The sequence below is a fragment of the Gracilinanus agilis genome, chromosome X (genome assembly GCF_016433145.1).
Source record: "Gracilinanus agilis isolate LMUSP501 chromosome X, AgileGrace, whole genome shotgun sequence".
NCBI lineage: Eukaryota > Metazoa > Chordata > Mammalia > Didelphimorphia > Didelphidae > Gracilinanus > Gracilinanus agilis.
This window is the reverse complement of record NC_058136.1, coordinates 29,201,786-29,208,804: the sequence shown is the minus strand read 5'-3', so window position 1 is coordinate 29,208,804 and position 7,019 is coordinate 29,201,786.

The following is a 7,019-nucleotide window of genomic DNA, read 5'->3' as shown; positions in this document are numbered from 1 at the left end:
TTCCCTTCACTTTCACCTCACAATAGCTCTCTTGAACCTGCTGCAAAGGGGGAGTAACTTCTCCCTACTCAAGGCAGTAATGGCAGTTACTTAAACCTGGATTTTTATAAAAAATTTTATCTAAGTATTTTTCCATTGCTACATGATTCATGTACTTTCCCTCCTCTTCTCCCCTCCCCCTCCCAGAGCTGACAAGCAATTCCACTGGGATATACATGTATTATCACTCGATAGCTATTTTCATATTAATCATTTTTATAATAATCTTTTAAAAACCAAAACCTCACATCTAATATCCATATAAACAAGAGAAAAATCAAATGTTTTCCTTCTGTGTTTCTATTCCCACAGTTCTTTCTCTTGATGTGGATAGCTTTCTTTCTCATAAGTCTCTGGGGAATTGTTCTAGATCAGTGATGGGCAAACTACGGCCTGCGGGCCAGATGTGGCCCACTGAAATGTTCTATGGGGCTGTGTGACATTATTCCTAATGTGACAAATACAATGACTAGGATACAATACAATGAAACTTGGAAAGAGCTGCCTTAGAAACAGACTGACAGAGGAGCATTTCCTTTCCTTTGTCCCCCTCTTTAAAAAGTTTGCCCATCACTTGTCCTAGATCATTGCACTGCTATCAGTAGCAAAATAAATTACATATGATCATTCCAGAATGTTTCAGTCTCTGTGTACAATGTTCTCTGGGTTCTGCTCATTTCACCTTGCATCAGTTTGTGGATGTCTTCCCAGCTGGTATGGTAATCAAGTAGATTATCGTTCCTTATTGCACAATAATATTCCATCACCATCAGATATGACAATTTTTTCAACCATTGCCCAATGGAGGGATGCCTCCTCATTTCCAATGTTTTGCTACCACAAAGAGCGCAGCTATAAATATTTTGGTATAAGTCTTTTTCTCTATTATCTCTTTGGGGTACAAACCCAGCAGTGGTATGGCTAGATTAAAGGGCAGGCAGGCTTTAGGCATAATTCCACATTGCCCTGCAGAATGGTTGGATCAGTTCACAACTCCACTAGCAGTATATTAGTGTCCCAATTTGCCACATCTCCTCCAACATTTATTAAACGTGGATTCAAGGTATATGTTTGTATATGAGACTCTGAGACTGGATCTCAATGTCCTGTCTTTCTCTTCTGCTTGGAGTTTCTTTTACTTAGCACAGGTGACCAGTGATCTTGAGATTCATGTTTCCACTGTGGGTTTGGACGTGTTGTAGCTGGGGAAACTACATTCCTCAGTGTCCCCAGGGGTCCCTCCCCCTTATTTCCTGGTGTGGGATTGGTCTTGAATGTACCAATCCCATGCTAGGGGAAGACCATGCCCCACTATTTCCAAGTCTATATAAGGACCAATCCCGCGCCTAGGATGAAAAAACTTTAAATCAGAGGAGATTCAGAGTAGCAGGGATTTAGTTAATTTCAGCGGGGGAAGTTTTTCTTATTTTAATAAAATTAATAATATAAAAAGAGTTTTTCTTATTTTAATCATTACACCACCCTTTTAGCATCTACTTCACTGACTCCAGGGGTGTGGAGTCATTGAAAAGCCCAGGTGACTAGCAGCAAAAGATGTTCCCTGAAGCTATTATAACAATTCTCAGATGACTACTATTGGGCAAATGAGTTCCACAGGGAATGAGTGTGGAATTACTTAAGGGAAATTATAATATGAAAACAAAAGTCATCCACTAATAAAACTTTTACAAAATTTGCTGGCATTGACAGTAACATTGGCTGGCATTTCTTATCCTTGGTGATTTTTTAAATTCATTAAAAATCTGCCTATGATTATATTTGCTATCAGTAGAGTTGAAGAGGGAGAAGTCAGTGGGAAGTTCAATAATATTAATAAAGAACATACCAATAAGATATTTTTTAAAGAGTGAGGCATAACAAATAACTATAGTGCTGTACATGTAGTAGCAGTGAAATAGTGAGAAACATAAAGGAAGGCCTCCAGGGCACTGTGTAGTAGGACTTCATGGGAGATTTATGGGAGGATGTGAACTCATCCTGTATGTGCCATACAGAATGCGAAGTGGCTATTATGCTGTGATTGTGTGGTGATTTGAATGTGAACTTCCTCAAAGCAAGCACAGACAACTTGCTCAAGGAACATTCAAGTCATAGATCAGTCACTCTTGTAGTCTTGTGAGGTAGCATGGCCTAAGACTTATGAAGACCCGAGGGGAAGGCTCCACCGCTGATATATTTGGGTTGTATGAATCTTGACAAGTCACACAATCTCTCAGTGCTCCCAGGGACTGTCTAGGATTTTAAGCTTTTCAGTTTATACATCATTCAAAATTTTAAGTTCATTTGAAAGAGGAACTGTGCAGTGTCACCTTACGATATAGTGCAATAAGAGCCCAGAGTCAGAGAATCTCTATAGTCAGGCAGGCAATAAACGTTTGTTAAGCATATACTTACTATGTGTCAGGCACTGTGCTAAGGGCTGAAGATCCAAAAAAAGGCAAAAAAACATGGTCTCTGCCTTTGAGGAGTCCATAGTCAAATGGAAGAGACAAACCAGCCATAGACAGGGTAAGGTAGGAGTAGACTCAGAGATAAGACACTAGCATTAAGTGGGGCTGAGAGGCTTCTTGCAAAAAGTAGCACTTTAGCTGGGACTTTTGAAAGAAGGGAGGAGAGAGGGAGTTTTAGGCATAGGGGACAGCCAGAGAAAATGCCCTTTTGTCCTTGTGTCCTCTGTGTTTCACATGGTGAGGATGCCATATGTCTGTTGTATGAATGAACAAGGAGAGCACACACACAGATGAAATTGTGAGTCCATTTAAGTAGCACTATATGAATAATAAATGTTTCCTTACCAGAAAACTTCTACATTGATAAAATCACAGATCTGGGCAAAACAAAACAAAACATTATGGTCCTCTGGATTCATCAAGAATTCATCAAGAAAAGCACAAAAGCTAATGGAAAGTAAGTAACCATGTGTGTGTGTGTGTGTGTGTGTGTGTGTGTGTGTTTGTGTGTGTGTGTGTGTATGTGTGGTGAATAACTATATATGTACACACAGATGATTATATGTATACACATATATGTATATGTCTGTAAGTGACAGAGGTTGGATTTGAACTCAGGAAGATGAGTCTTCCTGATTCCAAGTCCAGTGCCACTAATCATTTGTGATAATTAGATTAAGTCTACACTGTCCATCTTTAGATTTAATCACCAAAGGTGAGAGCACCTTCCAATTCTGGGAGGTCCTAACCCACGTGTGCTAGAGTGAGTATGATGCATTTAGGGAGGTTGGTGATTTATGATGTAACTGAGAGAGGGTAAATGGAACTTTTTTTATTTTTTCGGCTGAGGAGCCAAATTTCAAGTTGTACAACTTCATACCTAGATCAGTCTGGGAAAAGAAGAAGCTAACATGTGAGAGAGCTGGAGGGCAGAAAAAAAGGGGAGCACACAAAGTAAGAGGGAAGAAAAACACATGGAAGGGAGGATGCTTCTCCCCCGGCTGTAGCAACAACATCTGATGGTGCCATCAGCTCCTCTTTTCCAATTTGTGACTCTGGAAAAACTCAAGTAGTAAGGTATAGAATTATGTTTTATTGTGGGTATTCACTAAGGTGGCCAGCATACTGAGGGGAAAAAAGAGATACAGAAGAACCAGAGCTCCTTATCTTCTTCCCCTGCCTTACTTTGATGGGGTGCACCTGACATTCACATTTAAGTGTGTCTCATTAATTTATTGAAACTTACATCACACGTGTAATATATACACACTTATACACACATGTATACACACGTTTGATACAGAGACATATATATGTGTGTGCATATATATCATACATTATATATGTATATATGTGTGTATACACATATATGCATATGTGCGTGTGTGTATATATATATATATAAAGAGATGCAGACATAGCGAAAGATACATATAGATAGAAAGATAATATATATTGTTGGATAAACCAGTTCTGTGCATTTCCCTGTGCCTCTTTACTCATGACATTAAAGGGTGGGAAAGCTTCAGGAGTCACAGAGCAGAATATGATTGTTCCTAGCAAAGGGGACCCTAGCCCTATTAGAGAATGTTCTCTCTTTACCTGGAGGCATCATGATAAGAATGCAGATCACAAGCCTAAACCTGCTTTGACCCAAAAATGAAGAATGCATTACCAAGTGGGTGAGGGGGAGGTTGGAGATCAAGAAAGACCTAGATCAAACCATGAAGGAAGACAAGAGTTATAAGAGGAGAACATCATTATACACATAATAAAACTGAAACTCAGAGTGAATTGGTGATTTCTCTAAGCAATCTAGTATGAGAAGGGAAGAAGAGAAGAGACTAAGCATTTATTAAATGCCTACTATTTGCCAGGCACTGTACTAAAGATTTAGTAATAATAATAGATTTTATCTTATTTGAGAAATGAAAAAGCCCTGGATATGCATCCCCAGCCCAATGAACTGAAGGTGTGAGCTTGGTCAGGTCATTTGACTTTTCTAGGCCCTTTTGCTCCATGCTGAGTTGTCCTCATTTCCCCAGATTCTTTATTTTAAAAAGTCATATTGATGACTTTTGCCTTTAAATGACAGTCATTAGTATTGCCCTTTAGAATGAATGATCCCTTGTGACAAAGAGAAACAATTAAGGAAAAACTTCTGACAATGAGACCATGTCTAAAATATATACATTACAACTGTCTTCAGAGTCCCCACTTTTCTGCTGCGAGGGAAGATGATTTTCCCATTATTTATGGTTTAACTTATTTTTAGTGAGCTTTCCCTTTTCCTTAAGTAATCAAGTTTATTGTCCTCTTGATTCTGCTTAATTCACTCATCTTCAATTCATATAAATACTTTCATATTTTTCTGACTTCCTCATATTCATCATTTTCCATCATAATATTCCATCATATTCTATATTACAGGACCATCTATAGGTCTTCACCACAATGAATAGTGCTGCTATGAAATATTTTGTTATAGTGTGCCTTTGTATCTGTCTTTGAATTTTTGGGGGAACACAGCAGTGGGTTCAATCTCAAATAGAAAGGAAGGCAGTAAACTGTATATAAGGACCCCTGCAAGCTGTATATTGATCAGAAAAGCACATATTAACATTATTTCTGTTCTATTATATTTTTATTTATTTTGTTAAATATTTCCCAATTACATTTTAATTTGGTTCTGCCATATTGAGAAATATTATAGTCGGGGTCTTTGACACCTCTAGTATACAGCATAACCTGCTTTGGAAGTACTGGATCAAAGCAATGCTCAAGTCACTTTTCTTTCAAAATTTCAAATGAGAACCAAAATTAAGAGGTACTTGATAAGTCTACCAACAATGTACCAGCATCCCCCCTTCCAATGTTGATTGTTTCCATCTTTAGATGTCCTGTCCAATTTATATTGAGTTAGGTGAAACTTCAAAGTTGTTTTAATTTGCATTTCTATTGCTCTAAGTGAAATTTTGTAGTCTGGCAGAATTCACATTGGGAAGCCATGTTCTCTGATAAAGTATTGTGCCTTCATGGGAAACATACTGCCCTGAAAAAGGGATATCTACATTTTTAGGTGAAATTAGGATCCAGACTAACAAATGAGACAGTATTAGAAATAGGATGGCATGGTGTTAGAGAAAGATCAGAATAAGTGCAAAGGTAAGGTCAAGTCTCACAATATGGAAAAGAAAGACTCACTTATGAGTTGATATTACTAAGGCAAAGAAGAAAAAGGAGACTACAGGGTAATATCAACAAATGCAGTAACAAAGAAACTAGTTAGATGAAAGAGCCCAAACCTGGAACCCCTGGAATCCAAGAAGGACACAAAGAGAACAAAGAAGCAACAAGTAAGCCCAGCATTCAGAAAGTAAAATTCATAACAGGTTAGAAGATGAGAGAAATAACTAGGAGAACACAGCAAAGCAAAACTATCTATTATAAAGATACATAAAAGAAAATTATTAGAAATAAGAGGCTAGAGAAGAAGAAGGGAGGGAATATTTTGAATTCTTTAACTCTATAGGGATAGAGAAGAGACCAAAGCAAAGAAGAAACAGATAGTTAGATACAAGAAAGAGAAATGAACATTTAAATACATTAAAATTATTTGGGATACAGTAAGTAATAGGAGAAGAGCAGACTGAGTGAGAGCCTGTGGGAGTAGAACAGCATAAAAGTAGTATAAGTAAGATTCAAGAATAAGCATAAGGACAAAATAATGTGATGATGAAGAGGATAAAAAAATACAAAAGAAATAAATGGCAGAAAATAGAAGCCTAACAATCAAAACTTTAAACATTATAGAATTAAACAATTCTCTAAAGTGAAAGAGAATAAGGTAAAAACACAATAATATATTGTAAACAAAAAAGACATTTCAAAAGTACAGAAAGATAGAGAATGAAAACATGAGGAAGGAACAAAATGTCTCACATATCAGGTAAACTTTTAAAAGCAAGAAATATAATCATGCTATCGGATGAAGTAAATATAGATATTCAAAACACCAAGAGAAAAATAAGGAAACTATGTTGTGTGGAAAGGATTCAATATCAGTACTAAACATAAATACACTAAATGGTATAGCATCTAAGTTAAAAAAGGAAAAGTTAATGGAAATGCAAAAAGACATAGTTGATTTCAGGGGACTGCAATGTTTTCAACTTCAAACTGCACAAGATGAACAGAAAAATGAATGAAAATAAAAATAGAGAACTAAGCAAATGGTTAGTTTTTTTTTTAATTTTTTTTAACATTTATTAATATTCATTTTTAACATGGTTACATGATTCATGCTCCCCTTTCCCCTTCAACCCCCCCCCGCGCCCCCCCCCACCCTTGGCCGATGCGCGTTTCCACTAGTTTTGTCATGTGTCCTTGAACAAGACCAATTTCCAAATTGTTGGTAGTTGCATTGGTGTGGTAGTTTCGAGTCTACACCCTCAGTCATGTCCACCCCGACCCATGCGTTCAAGCAGTTGTTTTTCTTATATGTTTCCT